General features: G+C 45.5%; 2 protein-coding genes across 2 annotated transcripts in view; both read right to left on the bottom strand.

Moving 5' to 3' along the window:
• The window catches only part of LOC125037066 (extensin-like), a 131038-nt gene extending 124259 nt beyond the window's left edge, over positions 1-6779 (bottom strand). The window contains exon 1 of the mRNA XM_047630049.1: positions 6603-6779. The gene's annotated coding sequence lies outside the window, so the exon portion shown is untranslated. The remainder of the gene's footprint in view (positions 1-6602) is intronic.
• The window catches only part of LOC125036947, an 868716-nt gene that overhangs the window by 292639 nt on the left and 556077 nt on the right, over positions 1-20000 (bottom strand). The window lies entirely within an intron of this gene.

Below are 20000 nucleotides of genomic sequence, written 5' to 3'. Positions count from 1 at the left end.
CTGTCAACGCCGTATCTGAACGGTCTAAGAAATGAAGAATGGATCCGGTCACCCTAACAAAAAATATATTTACTCAGTAACGAGTCTCAGCTAAAATGTACTAAACGTTTGAGATTTTAAACAATAAACACAGGCCTCCGTCAGACAAATAATCAATCAATTTGCAACATGACTAGTCATTATTTCATCTTTCAAAACGATGAAATAAAAACCATACACATACATGCAATATTCCACGCTATTCCATTTTACTCAATGAATTTAGGATTCATATCTCTATACAATGGATCAGATTCACAATATCTATGGCAACAAAATACACAAACAAACAAAGAGATGAATCACAGCAGGGGTAGGCTCTAACGAAAATAAAAAACTGCAAGCAATTACGCAACGAAATGTTTTTGATTAATATAAACAACGTCAATTTGAAACACAACACCGTAAATTTTACAGCAATTTAATAAATCTATGCTATCAATGCGCTACCATAATTAAATGAAACTGCACAGTTTTCGGACATTTCGTGTGTGTAAGTTAGAATTTGATCACTTGTTGATAATGGATATTTCCGATGTGGGTTTAAGGGGAAGGGAAAAAGGGGGAACGGGGGAGTGTGGGGAGGGAAGGAAAGAGCAAGAGGGAAAGAATGGGAGGAAGGGGTTTAGAGAAGGATGGAAGAGAGATAGAGAAACAGAGAGATAGAGAATCAGAGACAGAGAGAGAGAGAGAGAGAGAGAGAGAGAGAGAGAGAGAGAGAGAGAGAGAGAGAGAGAGAGAGAGAGAGAGAGAGAGAGAGAGAGAGAGAGAAGTAAGGATAAGTCCGATATACGAAGCTAAGCCTCGCCCGGGCTATGCCCATGAGGGGAGCCCGGCCTGTCGACTAATGCCGACTCGTGTGTCAGCTGGTGCTGACTCGGCTCAGCCGAGTCCTTACCCGCCGGGGTGCCAAGCCACAGCAGTAACCTCCAGGCGACAATCGCAACTTCTCGCGCCTGGGCGGGGCGCGAACCACCGACCCCTCGGATGAGAGGCCGACACGTTACCATTGTACTAGCCTGGAGACTAGGAAGAAATAGTGGAGAAAGATAGCCAGACAACTTTACAGACAGTCAAACAGTCAGCCCGAGAGAAGGCGAATTCGGTGCTCGTCGGCGTGGCTGCAGCGATGTTCCTGTTCATTAACACGCCCCCAAGAAACCAGAAAGCAAACAGGGATCCACGCACCGGAAAATAAATGAGCACGTTTGTTACTCGCAGGAAACAACGAGTTAATTCCTTGCATCTCACTCATCCATCACGAGCGCAGATTAATTGCTCTCCCTCAAGACTCCACAGAAATGTTTGCATTAAATTGGTAATTAGCGCGGGGAGTAATGGCAGGCGTTAATTGCTCTCGCGATGCCCGGGGTCGCTGCTGAGTCTTTCCGCTCGTCCGCGATACCAAATGAAGCACATTCTCGCATCTCGGCGCCGGTGTTTGCGAGCGCCCCGGCACTTCCGGCCGACGTTCCCGCGCCGTCGTGGTCTTGCTAGTGTCACCCGCCGTAAGGAGTGTGATGCCGTTACAATGCGGCAACCATATGCGTTCATAAAAAAACATACAGTATATTATACAAATATCTATATACCGTATATAATAATGCTGGCACTTTGACCTAACTGTAATTGGAGCCACATGATTTGTTACGAGTGACTCTGTTTATTCGTGTGTATTCCACATGTGTTTCATTCCAGGATTGCAATTTACACTAAACATCAACAAAAACGTGTTAAGAAAATATGTTAATTATTCAACCTGAGCTGATAGCGATGATTCACACAACATAAGAAACATACCTACTCGTATTTATCCTACTTCTGAGATCTTCTATAATATACTCTCAATCTACTAACAATGGATAATAATCTTCCCTCATAGACCCCCAAATTCTACTCATTTACCACAAATCTACACTTATTATCTCATTAACCTTCACCAAACCTAATCTACCCCAATCTCCAAATCTTTACCTCAAACCAACAGCACTTTCTATCTACCCCGGTCCGCCACCAAATCCAATCACCTTTTCCGACGGCCATAACCAACCCATCCATAAATTATGATCACAATCAATGAGAAACTTTTCGCGTAATCCTATTTCCAACCAATTACCTAGCCAATAAACCAAAGCAAAAACATCCCCCTCTTCTATTCTAATCACGGCAAAAACACCACAAACAATAACAACAGAAGCCCAAACAGATAAAGCTCTGCGCCAAAATGCCAACAGGTGGCAAAGGTCGCCTTGGCCATTACTGACCGTGACTTCGACCAGCGTCACATTCCTAATTATCTAGCGCGCACGTGATACCCAAACAAGCTACGGTGCTCTGGCTAAGTGCACAACGACCGTTCCGCTCCGACTCGCTACCATGTAATCTTCATAATTACTACTGCGGAGTGCAACTTACTCGGCGATTACAAAATAAAGACAAACAAACAACAAAAAAACGTAACAAAAGTATTATCATAAATAAAATAATCCATAAAGTGAACATTCCGCATCTAAATTATGTGCTTTGTTAACCACGACATGGGCTATGGTAAAGAGCACTGTAATCAGTTTCATTATTGTTATGTCCATTGAATGGTAAAAATCCTCTCCACTGCTGCCTTGAAAATGAACATCAAATACTCTAATTCATCAGCTATTTTCCCTCTATCCCCTTCACAAATTTCTTTTAAAAAATCTCACCTCTTTCTTTTACTTCCTGAATACCCTCCCATATAATTCATCCCTCATTTTCGCTATCCTCATTCTTTTTCTTCCTCTTTTCTTCCCCACTCACGCTCCATTCACTCCCCTCCCCTTCCCTTCTGACGTTCCCTCCACTCCCTCCAACCTCCCCTCCCACGCTCCTACCCATTCCCCTTCGGTCCTCATGCAATCTCCACGAATTCCTTAAGCCACTTTCACTCTCAGGTCCCATTTCGCTTATTAGTATTTGCAAGGACATCCTAACCCGGCCGGCGCATTGTTATCACACTGAGTTCATATGGCATAGAATCTTCTAATGTCTATTGCTGTGTGCCAAAGAATATACCGTGGATAAACAACATACTGACGCATGCGCAGTTACACTCACACACACACACACACACACACACACACACACACGCGCGCGCGCGCGCACATGTACACACGTGCGGATAGCTACATACAAGCAAGCAAACATACACGAAGAATGACTGAATAATTGACTATTTGGCTGCCAACTGAACCACTTCGAACAAATTCCAACTTTAGCGGGTTTTTTTGTTTTGTTTTTTACTTACTATGTTTTTATGTTCAGGCAATAAAACTATTAGTCAATTAATCAGTCACTAATTAGAGTATTAAAAAAAACATGATCTCTACAATGGAACAAAGAAATCTACAAGCGAACAACAGCATCTGGCTCGGAGCGGGAAAAAGTGGGGTGGGGATGGGGGTAGGGGTGGGAAGAGAGATGGGGAGGCAGGGAGGGAGGGAGGGAGGGAGGGAGGGAGGGAGGGAGGGAGGGAGGGAGGGAGGGAGGAAGGAAGGAAGTGAGGGAGAGTGGGAGGGAGGGAAATAATGGTAAAGATGATGGCAAGGGAACGGGATTATGATCACAAGAGGGAGGAAAAGGGAGAGGGGGATGGTGAAGATGATGGTGAGGGGATGGAACTGGGTGAGGGAGGGAGAGGTGAAGTGAAGCGAAAATGAAGATGAGGGGATAGGATCATGATCACAAGAAGAGGGAGTGAAGGAAGGAAGGAAGGAAGGAAGGAAGAGAGGAAGGAGGGAAGGGGAGGGGGGTGGTGAAGGTGATGATGAGGGGGTGGGACTGTGATCCCTAGGCCAGGAATGATGATGATCTCCAAAACGGGGACGCCGTCTACAATGTCCCTCCCTGCACCCGATTTTGCCCTACGCTCTTCTTCGGCCAATAATTATGGAAATTTCTATACGCGTGTTGTCACCACAAGCGCAAATGTAGTTACCATCAGAAGGAGCATCAACTTTCCAATCTACTCCACTTACATCCATCCCAGAAACTGCTAGTCATTCCCGCCGTAAGGACAACAACACAGGTATGAGGTGACAAGTGTGTCGTGAGGCGTGACTGCGCTTAAATCCACATCTCTCTCTCGCAGGTGTGTCAACAAGGGCACAGGTAATTCGGGAAGCTCGCTGCCACCGCTACCGCTGCCACCCAGGCTTCGCGTCAACGCCCATGTGGGAACGAAGCATTTAAGGATGTTTTTGTAGGTGTTTTTCTCCCGCCGGCCGTCTCGTGGCTGTCATCATCTATGGCGGGGCGAGCCATACACGGTCTCCCGTTTTCACACCAATTCCTTCGCCAGACCTGCTAGCGCTTCAAACGTACTGATGCTGCCAGGACTATCACAGCTACGTTAACGGACATTTCTGTATCAAACCAACATGTCTCGGCCGCAACCATTACAGTCGCCAGGCATCCTTCTCGGAAAGTTGTTCTGGCCTCAGACCCTCTTTGGCCTTGCTTGCGTGACGAGGCTGCCAAAGAGGCCCCGCAACGCTACCTGTTGACACATACACGCACGCGACCGTTATCTACTTCAGGACACGCGCGCGCGCACACACACACACACACACACACACACACACACACACACACACACACACACACACACACACACACACACACACACACACACACACACACAAACATACACACACACACAGGGAATGAGAAAAAGAGCGAATGACGATAGAGAAAGTAAGAGAGAGAGAGAGAAGAAGAGACAAAGAAGGAGGGAGAGGGAGAGAGAGAGAGAGAGAGAGAGAGAGAGAGAGAGAGAGAGAGAGAGAGAGAGAGAGAGAGAGAGAGAGAGAGAGAGAGAGAGAGAGAGAGAGAGAGAGAGAGAGAAGGAGGAACCGCCAAAAGCGCCGCGAAAGGGTAACACCCTACTATGGCGAGTTACGGCGGGATTACTTTCTCACAATCCTCTTATTTGCATACAGACGAGAGTACGCAGAGGAAGGGAGTAGGCAGGTAGGCAGCCGAGTGGGCGTGCAGGTGCGACGCTCGTGCCAAGGTAAGAATGAATGGGCAGGGAACGGGTACTTCCCGCATGGCAGCTCGGTGAGTGCTTCCGCCCCACCACCACATCCCCGACGGCCGTCCCCCCCCCCCCCCCCACCAACTCTCAACAGTACAAACATAACCGTAAATGCCTAGATATATACTAACACGCTCACTGCAACTCTTCCCGTATCCGAACTTAATTCTCAACATAATTTTAAACTTATGTTTAATATTTTCACACACACACACACACACACACACACACACACACACACACACACACACACACACACAGGGAATGAGAAACAGAGCGAATGACAGAAAGAGAGAGTAAGAGAGAGAGAGAGAGAGAAGAAGAGACAGAGAGAGAGAGAGAGAGAGAGAGAGAGAGAGAGAGAGAGAGAGAGAGAGAGAGAGAGAGAGAGAGAGAGAGAGAGAGAGAGAGAGAGAGAGAGAGAGAGAGAGACAGAGAGAGACAGAGAGACAGAGAGAGACAGAGAGAGAGAGAGAGAGAGAGAGAGAGAGAGAGAGAGAGAGAGAGAGAGAGAGAGAGAGAGAGAGAGAGAGAGACCGAAGCTGGCTTTGTACAGAAAATCACACGGTAACTTTCTCGCTGTTCGGGACCTTCTTACTTGGAAGGCTCCCGTTTGTTTAGAAGCGAAACACGTTCACACGTCCCAAGGAAGGTAAACACTCTCAATGTCGAAAACAGGAATATTTAGTACAACTACAGTCCACAAACACAACGTCAACAAACTTCTGCATTAATCTACATTTCACAAATTTCCATCACAAACATTTGTAACTTTGTAAAAGTTTGAAAAATCGTTCGGGGTTGATGCTCAACATTTGTTGCTTGACAAATGTTGTTATTAAACATCCTATAAAATAACTTTACGCAAGCATAAATCAGTGTCATCATATCAGCAGACGACTATTTTCGTAATATACATCACGTGAAGACGGAGGGTGCCAGGTGCCTCACAGCTCCCTTCCGCTGGCCCTCCACAAGGCCGAGCGTATCCTGGTGGAGACGCACAGGAGAAAGACCAGGCGCCGGGCTCTTTCTTATGGCCGATCTCCCTGATCTTGGCATGGGTCAGAGGGTTCAGAACGGCGCCACAGGGGTGAGAATGACCATCATCACAGGGGGTCACATACACATACTACACGTATCCGCCGCTCCAACCTGCTGCTGAAGCGGCGGTACATCACCTCAACGGCAAGGTAACCACAGCACACTCGTGCCATTTTACCAAAACATTTTACTCAGCACACTTGCGCGGATTTTTCTCGCCGCAGATACACTTCCTGCGGTGACCATAACACTTTATCGCTCTTCACACACTTCGCTTCGATACATTCCACAGCAGAGGCGTACACCTGGATAAGAATGTATTCATCCTCGCACTTCCTTGTTTAACACATAAAATAGCAAGTCATCTCTTCCTCATGAGTGGCGTGCCTCAGGGCGTCCTTTCCTGCGAATCTCCGCCTCATGACGTCACCGAACACCACTCACGTACATTAGATATTCACTTCATTGACGCGTCCGCTCGTCACTCCTCCCCTGCGTACGGGTCTAAAGGAGTGTAAGATGAGGTGGCGTAGCGTGGTCCAGGCCACAGCTGACTCACTGACGCCGCCCTCTCACAACACCACACACAGAGACCCTCTCTTACCAACTCGACACGCGGGTACCAAGCGCCGGTTTTTGCACCTCAACCTCCCGTTTCACCTTCGCCTCTCGCGGCACCGCTGTCAGCCCAACCTAGCACACCAACCCCATACATCGGCTGGGTCTTCCGCATAAAATTTCAGCCCAAATGAAGATTCAGGATTCGACGGGAGATCCCAGAGAGCGGCATATGGCACCTGCCCGTCCTCACCAGCCCTCCCCACCCCGGCCTCACACTCTCCCCCTTCTCCCGCCTGTCACGAGGTGCCCACGCCCACAAGGCAAAGCACCGCCAAACGTTTCTTGTCAACAACGTTTATATCCATCACTGATGGCCTCTGATGCACGGCGCAAGTTGACCACCCGAAGAGCAGCGTTCCCGTTGCTCTGCAAAATGTGCCGAGGGCCCAGCAGGAGCGTGGACGTTGGTAGTTCTACGGAGCATCAACAGGTGCTTGAACTCTCGAAAACAAACAGGGTCGGTTCCAAGATACGCCAAGAAGCAAGAGATAGCAGGCAGTGAACCTTAAAAAGGCCCTCTTCCGAATTTCAGATTGGGAGTGGCAAGACTCTTGATGCACCTCTGGTGAATAACAAGTAAAAATACCAAAGTAAAATTCAACCTTTTTCAAGCACTAACATTGACATCTGGTTGAAACAAAATATGAAAAAAGACACGTGAAAGAGTGAGAGAAAATACAAAATGACATTAAACAGACACCCCAAGCAAGAAGACATTTACCAACAGAACGTGCTTCAGCAAGCGCACAACCCGCGCCGCCGTGACCGTGCGACCCCGGTGAAAAATGAGAGAAACGGGCCGACAAAGCGGGTTAGGAGAAGAAAGTGCGAGTCGCTTGATTAGGAATTTCTTCAGACAGTCCCGCAGGTCTGCCCTAAGCTTTCGGGAAAACCACAAGGGCCCCACCAGGACCTCCGCGGCCGCCTTCGCCGCCGCAACGCCAGGAATCGGATCTTGAGGGGATTAACCCGCGCCCGCGATTGTGTCTGAGCGATGGCCCCCCTACGTGCACCCCCCCCCCCCTCCCCCCGAGCTGTTGCACATGTTTACTCCCTCCTTACCTTCTCTCTCCCCTCTCCCGCTCCCCGGCCGGCCGTAAAAGCTAATCTTGGAGGTCTGGCCATCCAAGGTTAAGCCAGGAGATGTTACTACTCAACTCTACGGCCTCGTCTCGCCCATAATTGTCGTCGTTGATCCGGGAAGAAGAAAATTGGCCCTTCTCTCAAGGGAAAAAACGAAGAGAATGTCACGTAAACAAAATATAATATCCGAATATTGGAAGACTTTCATAATCTTTTCTGCATACTTCCTATCGCTGAGCATAATCTAGATCACACGCCCACGTTATGAGAATATGGGTGTACTTGTGTGAAACTGGTTATTACGATAGCTACAATCACATTAATATCATACCAGTACCTATATTAACCTTATACCCCTACACACCTCCGTCTCCCCCCCTCCTCTCCCTCTCTTTTTCTCTCTATATATATATTTCTTCTTCTTCTTCCCCCCCCCCCTTTTTTTGTTTTTTCTTTAATCATCTTCCTCCCCTACCTCCACTTCCCGCCTAACCTGGTCTAATTGTGTTGCCTCAGCCCAGAGAAGTCTGTGTAGCGCCGCGTTGAGCATTGTCATCCTACCGTTGTTGTTTACGAGCTGACGACTGTGCCCAAGTGTATTTGTGTACTTGTGTACAGCCGAAGACGTGCATGCGTGCATGTGTGTATCCATTTCTTCTGCGGAGTTCCTTGGTTTCTCGCGTCTTCTTTCTGTTTCTCTTTCCCGTTTATCTGCCTCACAGGGACGCAATCAACCCCAGCGCGAGAGTGAGGACACACGCAAAAAGGGCGACGAGCCTCAGTGTCTGTAAGCCAAATGCACCGACTCTCATATCTTCAACAACCTCAACTTTTTTATACAAACTCTGGGAATTTATATGTCGATTACTGTTAGGAGGTCGGCGGCACTTTGCTAGTCATTACCGGTGAAAATACAATATTCTGTCGAGTTTCCGCGGAATTCCAATATACACAAATGTAGTCAGATGAATGCATTACAATGGCCAAAATTTCAATACATTACATGAGATACATCAATACTCAATGGTGAAACTAATGTAATGAAGGCCATTTATATCTATTTCTCTATCTATTTGTATTTGCGTGAATAAATATATACGGCACATGAGTGTGCACAAAAAAGCACACACACACATATACAAGTGAATGTGTGTTTGGGAGAACGGGGTAAATGCGTGTGCATGTGACTAAAAAAGAAAGATGCAAACTGCAATAGCCAGCCCCTCCCCCCAAACGGGGAAAGAATGAAAGAGAATTAAGAGTAAAAAATAAAAACAGATCTAAAAAAGGGACGCAGCTGGGCGCCTACGTGAGCCCCGTACCATCCTCATCACTCTGACAGAACTGGTGGTAATAATGGATCCCTTTAAATCCCCCCTACACACATACACACACACACACACACACACACACACACACACATCTTTGCCTTAACATTTTCCTTTAGTCTATTATCTCTACCTGAGCTCCTTTCTTACCAATCTTCCCTGTCTCACCTCCACTCACCTCCTTTGTGAGTCTGGTTAGTGCGGTCAGCTGACCGCACTAACCAGACTCACAAAGGAATTTACTAACGAATCATCTGCTGAAAATGAGAGAGAGCGGAAGGCTATCATAACAAGAACGACGGAAAGACGAGGTATGGAAGTCGAGGTATGATTAAAAGGGGGAATATACTCGTAAGAGTCTCCTCGTATATAAACCGCCGAGATTTCCAGTGGACGCAGATTGGCCTTCGATCACTTAATGGAATTAGGAGGTCGAGGTTTCATCCTTAAATCCTCTTAGCCCAAAATTGAGACCGGGGAGGAAGAGGAGGAAAAGGAGGAGGAGAAGGAGGCCTGGCAAATCTCGAGTATGCATCCACAAGGACGGCAACTCGAAAAGGAGGACTTCACAAAACTACAAACAGGGAGTTTTCCGTCCCCTTCCTATCATTCTGTTCACCTCTATTTTTTTCACTTTAAACTAATTTTTACTCTTCTTTTAAGTTTCTTATTCACGTCGGGCAAGCCACTGCAGTTTATACGCTAAATTAGCAAAGGTTGTTGATCCGAAACAGATAGCGAAATGTACCTTCGATAAAGATTAAAAAATAATGATGAGCAAAACAGCCGGCAGTATTATAACAACACTAAATGCATAAACTAAAGAGATATATTACACAGAGACTGAGTTTATATGACGTTATAAACCCAAGTCCTTATGGAAAATCAATGTGCTTTCACAAATTACTTACACATAATCCTTTTAACCAGTTGGATCACACCATCACACGTACCTGCAAAAGAGACAAACACATTAATATAAACGGATATCCCATTAATTTTCTGCTCTAAACACGTCATATTATATCACCACAAATCACAGATTAATAAAAAATAGAAATAAAAAATCGCGATAGGACGCATGCATGTCCGATCAAAGCTTCTCAGTATGGGTGACCAAAGAGTAAATTAATCTGGATAATTTAAATTCAAACATTAATTACTCAGTAGATTACTTCTTAAATACTCTGAGCCTCAATGGGCAGTCCGGGTTGGACGCTATATATTAACATCATCATCATCAGCAGCAACAACAACAACAACAGAATACATCTATGGAGAGTGGGTGACGTAAAAAGGGGGATTTAAAAAGCAATATTTCGGAAAATATTTCTTCTACCCTAAGTGCTGGTGTTATAGAAATGCATAATGTATATTCATGTATAACTTGCCAGATTATTGTTGCTGCCCAAATAATTTTGATTTACCTCATACCTTTCATGCCGTCGCTACAGGGTACATCAAACAGGATGAAAAACATATCTTTTACATAAACTTGAGACATATGGAAACACTAATCTAATAATCTACGGCAAGACCTGTTTCCACTGAAGAAAATACACCACTCCCTGGATACCTGCCCTTACTTTATGGTACTAAAAAAAACCTAATCCGGTACAAAAAGTATCCTGGAGACGCAAGAATAAGGCGACAGGTACCCCTCCCTCCTTCCCTCAACCTCCGTCGCAAGCAGTCAATAATCAGTTATAGCCAGTGCGTCATAAAAATATTTACGGCTTCACCATTCTGAAAAAAGAGTTTCCAACAACTTTTGCCGGAACTTGACGAAGTCGTTAGGGAAGAAAGTGTCGGAGAAAAAGGGAAGATTGTCAGAGTGGCAGCTTACCCTCCAGCCATCAATTAAACTAGATAAAAAAGAAAAAACTCTTCAACTGACAACAGGCATCTGTCATTTGTTTCGTGCGCTGCCAGGAAGGCCAGTGCGGCTGTCAAACGACTGCAATTTGTGCCGCAAAATCAAACTTAATCTTCTGTGCAAATTGTATTTCAAAAAACTTAATTTCATGTCGCATAAAAAAGAAACTGGAACAGGAATAGCAGAAAGAACTTCCATCTTTTCTCACTAAATGAGAGATAAAATATATGATGAATTTATGATTTACATGTTAACTCTGTTGAATGTATTAGTCCTTCTATGCAACTCCCCCTTTTCACGTAAAATTGAATCGTTTCCATTTATTCTTATGTTTCACATGTATTCTGAGATGTAAGATTTCCTCAAACAGTAATAACGGTCTATGTACACGTAATACTACCATTTAACAAGGCGAAAATCACAATATACAATAAAAAGGGTGTGCCAGTTATTATCGGTGTCCCGTTATTATTATCAAAGGCCGAAATAAAAAGGAATAATATTCAGACTGCTATATTACCACAGACTTTTACTTTTATCTTTACGGGGATGAATTAAAAAAGAGACTTCCATCTTTATCAACCGTTAGCATATCACGGGAATCCTGTTCTAGCGTCAGAGCAAAACACCTTTTCCATCACAAAGTTTCTAGAGTTTGAAAGTGAAGAAGAGGGGAAAAATCTACGCCAAACTTTATTAATAACAACACTAAAAACAAACGGCTGGATGATTAACTATGACGCCTAACTAATGAATATCAGCACTCTTAAAGTTGCAACCTCGCTTTACATGAAAATAGAGTACTATAAAAAGAAAATAACATTTTAAAACCGTCAGAAGAACAGAGAACAAGTAGAAAAAAACAGAAATTGCTTCTACACACAAAAATACCCCGTGTTTATGGTGATCATCTTCGGGAGTAATTGAAATTATTATACACGCAAAAACTCTTAGGGCCCCGTGCTGGGCTTTTCACAAAACTTCACTCTCTCTATGTATCTACAGACCTATGTATTTTACTATACCCTCTATATACTAGTGAGTTCTAAAACTAAAGTAATCAAAACAAATGAATAGTGTCGAGTCCGTGTACCTTCGTCCCAGGCGCGTAACGCGAGCACGAGCGGCCCCTCCGGACGGCCGTGCACGAGCGCCGCGACGGCAGAAGGCCCTCGACAAAATTCAGCGCGACAAAATTGATCGGTTAATCTCCGTGGAGACCAAAATCGCGACGGTGAAGAGCGGCGGCGCCACCTGAGGGCGACGTCATAATTTGCATAATGATGCGTCATGGCCACAGTCGATGTCATTTTCACAGCTTTTGTTGACAGCTGAGAAAAAGCTGCCGCTATTACCTGCTCTTACCATGACTAAACAAAGTTAAGGATTAATAGCCCTGATATCTCGCCAGCCTCCCCGTTTGCCTTCGCCATTTCTCCTTCCTTCTATCGTCACCAAGCTTAACAGTCTTAAATATTGTTAATGCTATAACAATTATGCTGAAGCATACATAGAGTGATAAAAACAGGAATGCTACCACTGGGATTATTCTCATCCTCGTCACCTGCGGGTAAAATGAAGGATTCTAGCTCGGGATCTACATTTTGGGGGCGCCTTTAGCATTTTTCTGCTTCCATTTCCATTCCTTCAGGTTCTCTCCCTTCTTCTCCTATCTTTCTCATCGTGGTTGAATAAGTAAGGAAGTGAATGTGCATATGTGCATATGTATGTGCGTAAGAGGAGTGCTTTGCATACGTATGCGTGCGTATGCGCCTGCGCCATGTGCATGTTTCATGAAAGCGCGATTCAAGAGCAGGGCGACCAGACGCTGCTCAGACAACGAGGCGCAGTTCCAGAAGCGTGGGCGCGTCAGGGCGGAACGTCGAGTGCCAGAGTACTGCCAAGCGGCATGTGCTGGGCACATGGAGGGACTCTGGCGCCCGCCCTTAAAGATGGAGTGTCATTTGCCGGTTCAGAGGCGTAGTCTTATACATGAAGAGGTGTCAAGCCTTTCAAAAAGGTGGAAGTGTCTTCAAAGCTTCGTTTAATGCGAAGTAATGCATCGGCTGGGCAATCCATGCTAAACTGTCCCCCTCTCTTATACTCCCCCCCCCCCTCTCTCTCTCTCTCTCTCTCTCTCTCTCTCTCTCTCTCTCTCTCTCTCTTACACACACACACACTCTTTCTCCCTCCCTCCCTCCCTCCCTCCCTCCATCTCTCTCTCTCTCTCTCTCTCTCTCTCTCTCTCTCTCTCTCTCTCTCTCTCTCTCTCGCTCTCTCTCTCTCTCTATCTCTCTCTCTCTCTCTCTCTCTCTCTCGCTCTCGCTCTCGCTCTCGCTCTCTCTCTCTCGCTCTCTCTCTCTCTCTCTCTCCCTCTCTCTTTCTCTTTTGCTCTTAATCTCTCTCATTTATATATATACATACTTAAAAAGCACACACACACACACACACACACACACACACACATATTTAATAATATATATATATATATATATATATATATATATATATATACATGCACACACACACACACACACACACACACACACACATATACACATACATACATATATACAAACAAACACAAACACACACGCACACAGATATATATATACTATATATATTGTGTGTGTGGTTTTGCATATGGTCAAAATTAAGGGAAGTACACAGTGACAGTGCATTAATTTAGTTTCTCTACATCTGTACCTTACCATCTCTTCACCTCTCTGTCTGTCTGTTTGTCTCCCCTACCTGCCAAGCGTCACTCCAGCAAAGTGTAGCATTAAAATGGCACGGCCGATTAAAGCCCCCCCCCACCCCCCGCGGGCGCATGATACTAGCCCCAGACCGGGAACAAAGAAGCGGCGGCCCCAAAAGGCTGCCATCCATCAGGGAGCCGCTAATATGGCCAACAGGTGTAACCATTTTGAAGCGAGTCACGAGGCAATTAATACGACCCGGCTCCAGCACCCCGAGTCGCGAGTTTCTTGATCCTCCGGAGCACGGCGGGCGCCTCCGTCCAATTTCCTGCCACGCCCAAACGATCCTGTGAGGCGGCTTTCATTCCTGCAACTCTTCCTTATCCGCCCATCCCGGCCCGGCAACAGCGCCGCCCACTGACCAATCAAACGGATTCCAAGTTGAAAGCGGCCTCAGAGGCGGGAGGGGAAGAAGCGACACGGGTGGAAGTGAGGTCTGAACCAGCAACATGGGGGATGGGGGTGGCGTCTGCTGGGGGTGGGGAAGGGAGGGACGAGTTGGCGATTGTTGGGTTGGTGGGGAAGAGGGTGGGAGGGTGGGAGGGTAGGTGGTGGTGGTGTAGGAAGGGAGGAGAAGGGAAAGGGGGAGGCATGGAGGCAAGACGGCGTCATGAGCGGCACATAAAGCAATCTCGAGAGGTATCACCTCGCAGAGTGTCAAGGCAACAGCACCCGCCAACGACGCGACAGAAGCGCTAGATAATGTAGCACTTTGGCCATTATTCGCGTTGGTTATATGCAGTAAAGACCGTCCCTGCGCTTGGCCTCATTGGTAATAAGATCAGATGACAGTCTGCCACCTGACAGATTTGCTCTGTTGGAGTGTTAATACAAACTATAGTGGTTCGGGACTCCTCACTAAGGCAAGTTGGCTTATTAATCCAGTATCGTTTTATCAAACGAAATTCACCATTACGATAAGGTGATGTTCTAGTACAACCAAAGAGCTCTTTTTTCAATAAACAATAAACAGACAATTCGCTCGGAAAACCAAAAATACATAAAAAGGGGGGCTATAAAACACTTCACGGTGTTATATGACCTTAAAAAATGGTCATCAACCAACAGACCTTCCAGATCTGCAACAATAACTCTTAACCTATCTATCGTTAAAAAGGCAAAGGTATAGAAGGGCCTCATCTTTAATTGTGCCAGGCGGAAAGTATTTAACAATAACTATCGTTCTTATCATAATAAATGTGCTCGTGTAATGTTAATTGCTTCCAGCCACAGGCGTTGCTGCTCGTTGTCAAGAAAAGGAGTTTCGAATTATTCGGATAATTCTTTGTGCTCCATTCCACAGTTTCCCAATGGCTGGCTTCCATTTCTCCCTTGAGGGAGAACAAAGAGACAGAGTAATACATTGCTGATCTCAATGCATGCTACTTACGTCGTCTTCACAGTGCTAATGTTTACAAAGCTAACATTTCCTTTCAGTTTCCGCTGCAGTGGAATAAAACAACAGGACCAATGAATTTAACATTTGGCTCTCTACTGTAGTCAGCCACTTTATGTCAACTGTAATTCTATTTCTCTTTGTGTTCTTCTATGCTGTTTTCTGAAGCTACAATACTACCTGGTAATTATTGCGAAGTCAAGAATTTGCTCTTTTCAGGGAGGGGGGGGGGGGGATTATAAGCAAACCCTGACTCGAAGTCTCATAAATTCTCATAAAGTATTTTGCTGAAGATTCATAATTAGCTTTTCGTTCAAAAACGCCGCTTTGGTAATCTCCATGTCAGGGTCATGCCTCGCCACAGCCTAACTGCATTTCTATACCCGCGAAGAGCGTGTCTAGTGCTTCCTTGGTTCGCCATGGGAGCACACCGAGAGCTCAAGGCGACGGCCACCAAGAGCACTGCGGGCGACCGGCGTCCCTCGGGTCATCACCGCACACGGGCGCGCATGAAACCCATCCCATCATAAAGGTCTCAATGAATAACCCATTCAGCTGCGCCGTCAATGTCCGACGACCAATCAAGAGGCGCGTCGTAAACCCCGTCAAGAAATAAAGTCTAATATTCCGAGCCTATCCCGGGCCCCGCGCGCAGGCCTCGGAGGGTCTGCGAGCTCGTCACACTCGACATTCTTTCAACATACATACTTGCCTTGCACACACACACACACAAACCACACACACACACACACACACACACACACACACACACACACAAAACACACACGCACACACACACACACACACACACGCACACACACACACACACACACACACAAAACACACACGCACACACACACACACACACACACACACACACACACACACACACACACACACGCACGCACGCACACACACACACAAACACACACACACACACATTCAGACACGCAAAAACAAAATATTCTCTGTATCTCAGAAACGCCATAAACGGACAAACGGTCAGCGAACCCAGATCTCAGCAGACACTCACTAAAGAATACAAATAAACACAAACAAACACATGCCCCAACCTGTTCCTTCCGCAAGAAAGTTCAAACAGGTAATCCTCTATTCCGTTTCATCCTTATCGGTATAAGCTTTATTTGCACAAATACATCAAGTAACATCTTATCAACTCGCGTCATTATAATCACTGAATAAATAAACGCAAATATCCACAGCTAAGGTCACCGGCAAACACTCAACTTTTCCTGAAAGAAGTTGCTGAGTTCACAATACGCGACGCCGATGAATCATCATATCTTGTGTATTGTTATGCGGGCTGTAGGCTCACATGCACCGAGGAAAGGCTCTATCATACTCGAGCTTTAGCGTTTTCAAATAGTTGTGATTTAAAACACAATGCTCTGGAGAATAACGGAAACGAATAAAAATAAAACGGTTAGAAAAAAAAAAAAAACTAGTTATCCTCAATTACTGCATCAGAGGTAGCAATAAAAATACACGATCAAAAACAAGAGTACAAATAACCGGATAAAAGCGTTTCCGGCAGACGAGCCAGCCGCAGCATCCTGCCAGGAAGATCCTCAGTTAATCAAAAAGCAACACGCAAATGGCCCAAAAAGTCTGGAGAGCTGGAAGAGCTCCCCAGAACAGCGGGCAGGGGAGCTGCGGCCGTCCCAGGCTCCTCCGCAGAAAGGGGGATGCCGGCAATTTAATTTCTTGCGAGGCGGAGGTAATAAACCGCGACAGTCACTAGTTCGGATTCTGCCTGAATATACATTAGGCTTTAATGCGGTTAGTATGCGGGGTCATTAGGGGTAACGAGTCAAGGGCAGCAGATCATTAGTAAGTTAAAGAGTAGGAGTGGCGGCAGGAATCCGTCAAGGAAGGAAAGTGCCTCTTTTTACTGCTACGTCAAGGAATTCATTCACGAATGCTGGCAAAAACGGCCGTAAAGTATGACGAAGCATACAAGGCTATTTAAAGAAATGTAAAATCCACTATCCGTTGGAGGAAGGTCGTGGAGAAAAAACAAGGGGGAGACACGCTTGGTTAGCCACAAATATCAAAGTACCACTGGTCTGCAACCCACACTAACCATTAACAGAGCCAGCAACCATTCCTGTCACTGTCAATAACAGTAACCCATTATTACCACTATTAACACCCAAACTACAATTCTCGTTGAAAAAAACGTGGCAAATACAGCCAGTGACCCCCATTACGTCCAATGAAAACATTCTGATGCATCCACTAAAGCCAAAAGGGTAATTCTTGATAAGCAAGATTGTTGTTACTCCTGCTAGGAGTAACATTATGGGGATATCTGCTTTATTATTGCTGCTGCTGTCGATACTCTTGTTATCATTGTTAGAATAATTTTATATCATTGTCCTCATTATCATTATTATCACAATTATTTCCACCACTATCATTAAAAACAATGCTAATAATCTAATAATTATCATTCCTGCAGGTATCATTACGATCATATTCATCGTATTGTTACCATTACTGCTATATTTACAGTAATTACCATTTCCATTGCATTGTTGGCAATAATAATGAATAAATAACAATACAAATCACCATTACCAGCACGAGTCTTAATGCTACAGACATCATTAACATTCCATCACCACCTTTAACAGTACAGCCTCACCCCATAACAGGCGCGGCATCTACAATAACGCCCGAAGCACAGTGCAGCGTGCTGTCCCAGCGACAGTTTTGCCGTGCAGAGAAAGTGTACCATTCGGCGCGGCAGTGATGGTCGTAGCAAGGGTTATGGGCCGGTGCACCTTCCTTGATGTTTGTTCTCTTAACGCACGCCCACTCCTCCTCCCGGTTTGTGCTTTTCCGTTTTAGCAACGACTTGCGCGTGGAGGTGCATTCATACATCAGTGTAGCAGGGGTTATATTAGTATTAAAAGTATAATTGTAGCATCTGATAAGTAAAAATATATATTTTTTTCATGTATGGCAATAATAATGAAAAAACTTTCACCAACAGGAGGGAGAAAAAATGGAAATAACCAAATACAGAGCAAACATCACAAGAAGGAATACCAAAAGCACATAACAAAGCTGATCCCGTCCACACGCTGGTACCACGGCTGGGTTGAGCCCCGATACGAGTCTAATTCCCGAAATCCCGACATACTAGACAGGGCCACAACAGCAAGCAGGGGCCTGCAGGCATTCGCTAGGGAGCAGGAAAAGGCGCGAGTGCGTTAATTCTTTCAGTGCGGCCTATTCTCACTTTGCACTCGCTAAGATAACGACCCCCGATGGGCGCCCCCTGGAGGCTGACTCAGCGTTTTGCCAGAAAGACAATTCGTCAGTACCGACCGACCTTTTCGCCAGCGATATAAATTGGGCCGCGGGATTGATGGACTTACTACGCCCCGGCTATTCACCTCCTCCTGCTTGTTAAATGAGAGTAATTAGCCAGTCTGATAGTGGGCGGACAAAGCCTCGTGAATAATAAAGGGCCGGAGTGCCTGCCGCAGATTTCCACAAACACTGGAGGCAAATCTGAAGCCGCATTCTCCATGCAGGGGCGCGTACGCTCACCGAAAAGCGCAAACATAAGTAATAAAGAGGAATCGGACGTGCTTAGAAATCGGCCGGCAAACAAGGTTACGTAAAGAACATGCTGATAGCGAAATTTAGTTCCCGCCTCACTGGAGTCGTAATTGGCATCTTGTAAATTTTTTAGCTTCCCCTCTGCGCCTAAAGGGAAACTGCAGCTCTGTTGTCCCTTACAGCGGGGAAGACTTCAGCAGAGCACGCCGCTGTCTGTCTGATCTACCACTGCTACCATCACAATTAAAGCAACACTTGGACCACTCTCGGATCGCTGGCACTATCCACCATCACCGCACATTTTTAACCGTTCTTATAACTTCTCTCTCACCATTACCATAACAATTTATTTATTCTGGCCTCCCTATTCTTACCACCGACCTCTCAATTAACTTACCATTACACCTTTCTTCCCTTCCGTGGCACTAACTCAGTTTCGCATAAGACGGAAGCAAGCTAGCGGAAAGGCAAAAGATTACTGGAACCACAACGTCTCAATAAAATATTTCCGCGTATTATTTACAGGTCGCATTTACGAAGATAATAATGCTGTTAGCGAGTGCAAACACGATACTTGTGCCGCTGTTGCATGTGATGGACTGAAGGTTGTGTTGCATGAAACATAACAATGCCCTTGAGTTTGCAAAAAGGTAAGCCTGCAACCCGAATAAATCAAGATACTTGAAAAATAATATTTTTGAAAGCCCTGTGAAAGCATTCCTAATAGTGTGGTTGCAGAGTGGTCTCTCCCTGTAAATACAAATCTGTTAAAGGGCTAATCCTGATGCGTTCATTGCGAAGAAAAAATTACCTTATTTGCAAATGCAATATTGCATCGATGCAGCAGGCAAAGTGGCAATAAGGAGCTGAGAGGGCAATATCATTAAAGTTGAAAAGGCGATTATCAAAGCGCCAAAGCGAAAATAACAGTGATATCGGGTGTTCAAAAGACAATCCTGTCATAAATGTGCCAAATCGCTAGTGGCGTACACTGCGCAAGTGTGGCTCTTGCCTCTGTGTCACATAACGATTTAGAGGAACAGGCGTAATCATTTTATTGGTGGTATGTGCAAGTGCAGCAATTGCAGTTGCAACCCTAGCGCATATGACAAACCGACGACTTCTCAGTGCACAATGCGCACGCTTGCTTAGCTGAGATTCAAATACAAATGTAAGCGTGACTGACGAT

Source organism: Penaeus chinensis, chromosome 22, assembly GCF_019202785.1.
Source record: "Penaeus chinensis breed Huanghai No. 1 chromosome 22, ASM1920278v2, whole genome shotgun sequence".
In the NCBI taxonomy this organism is placed as follows: Eukaryota; Metazoa; Arthropoda; class Malacostraca; order Decapoda; family Penaeidae; genus Penaeus; species Penaeus chinensis.
This window is presented reverse-complemented; position numbering and strand designations above follow the sequence as displayed.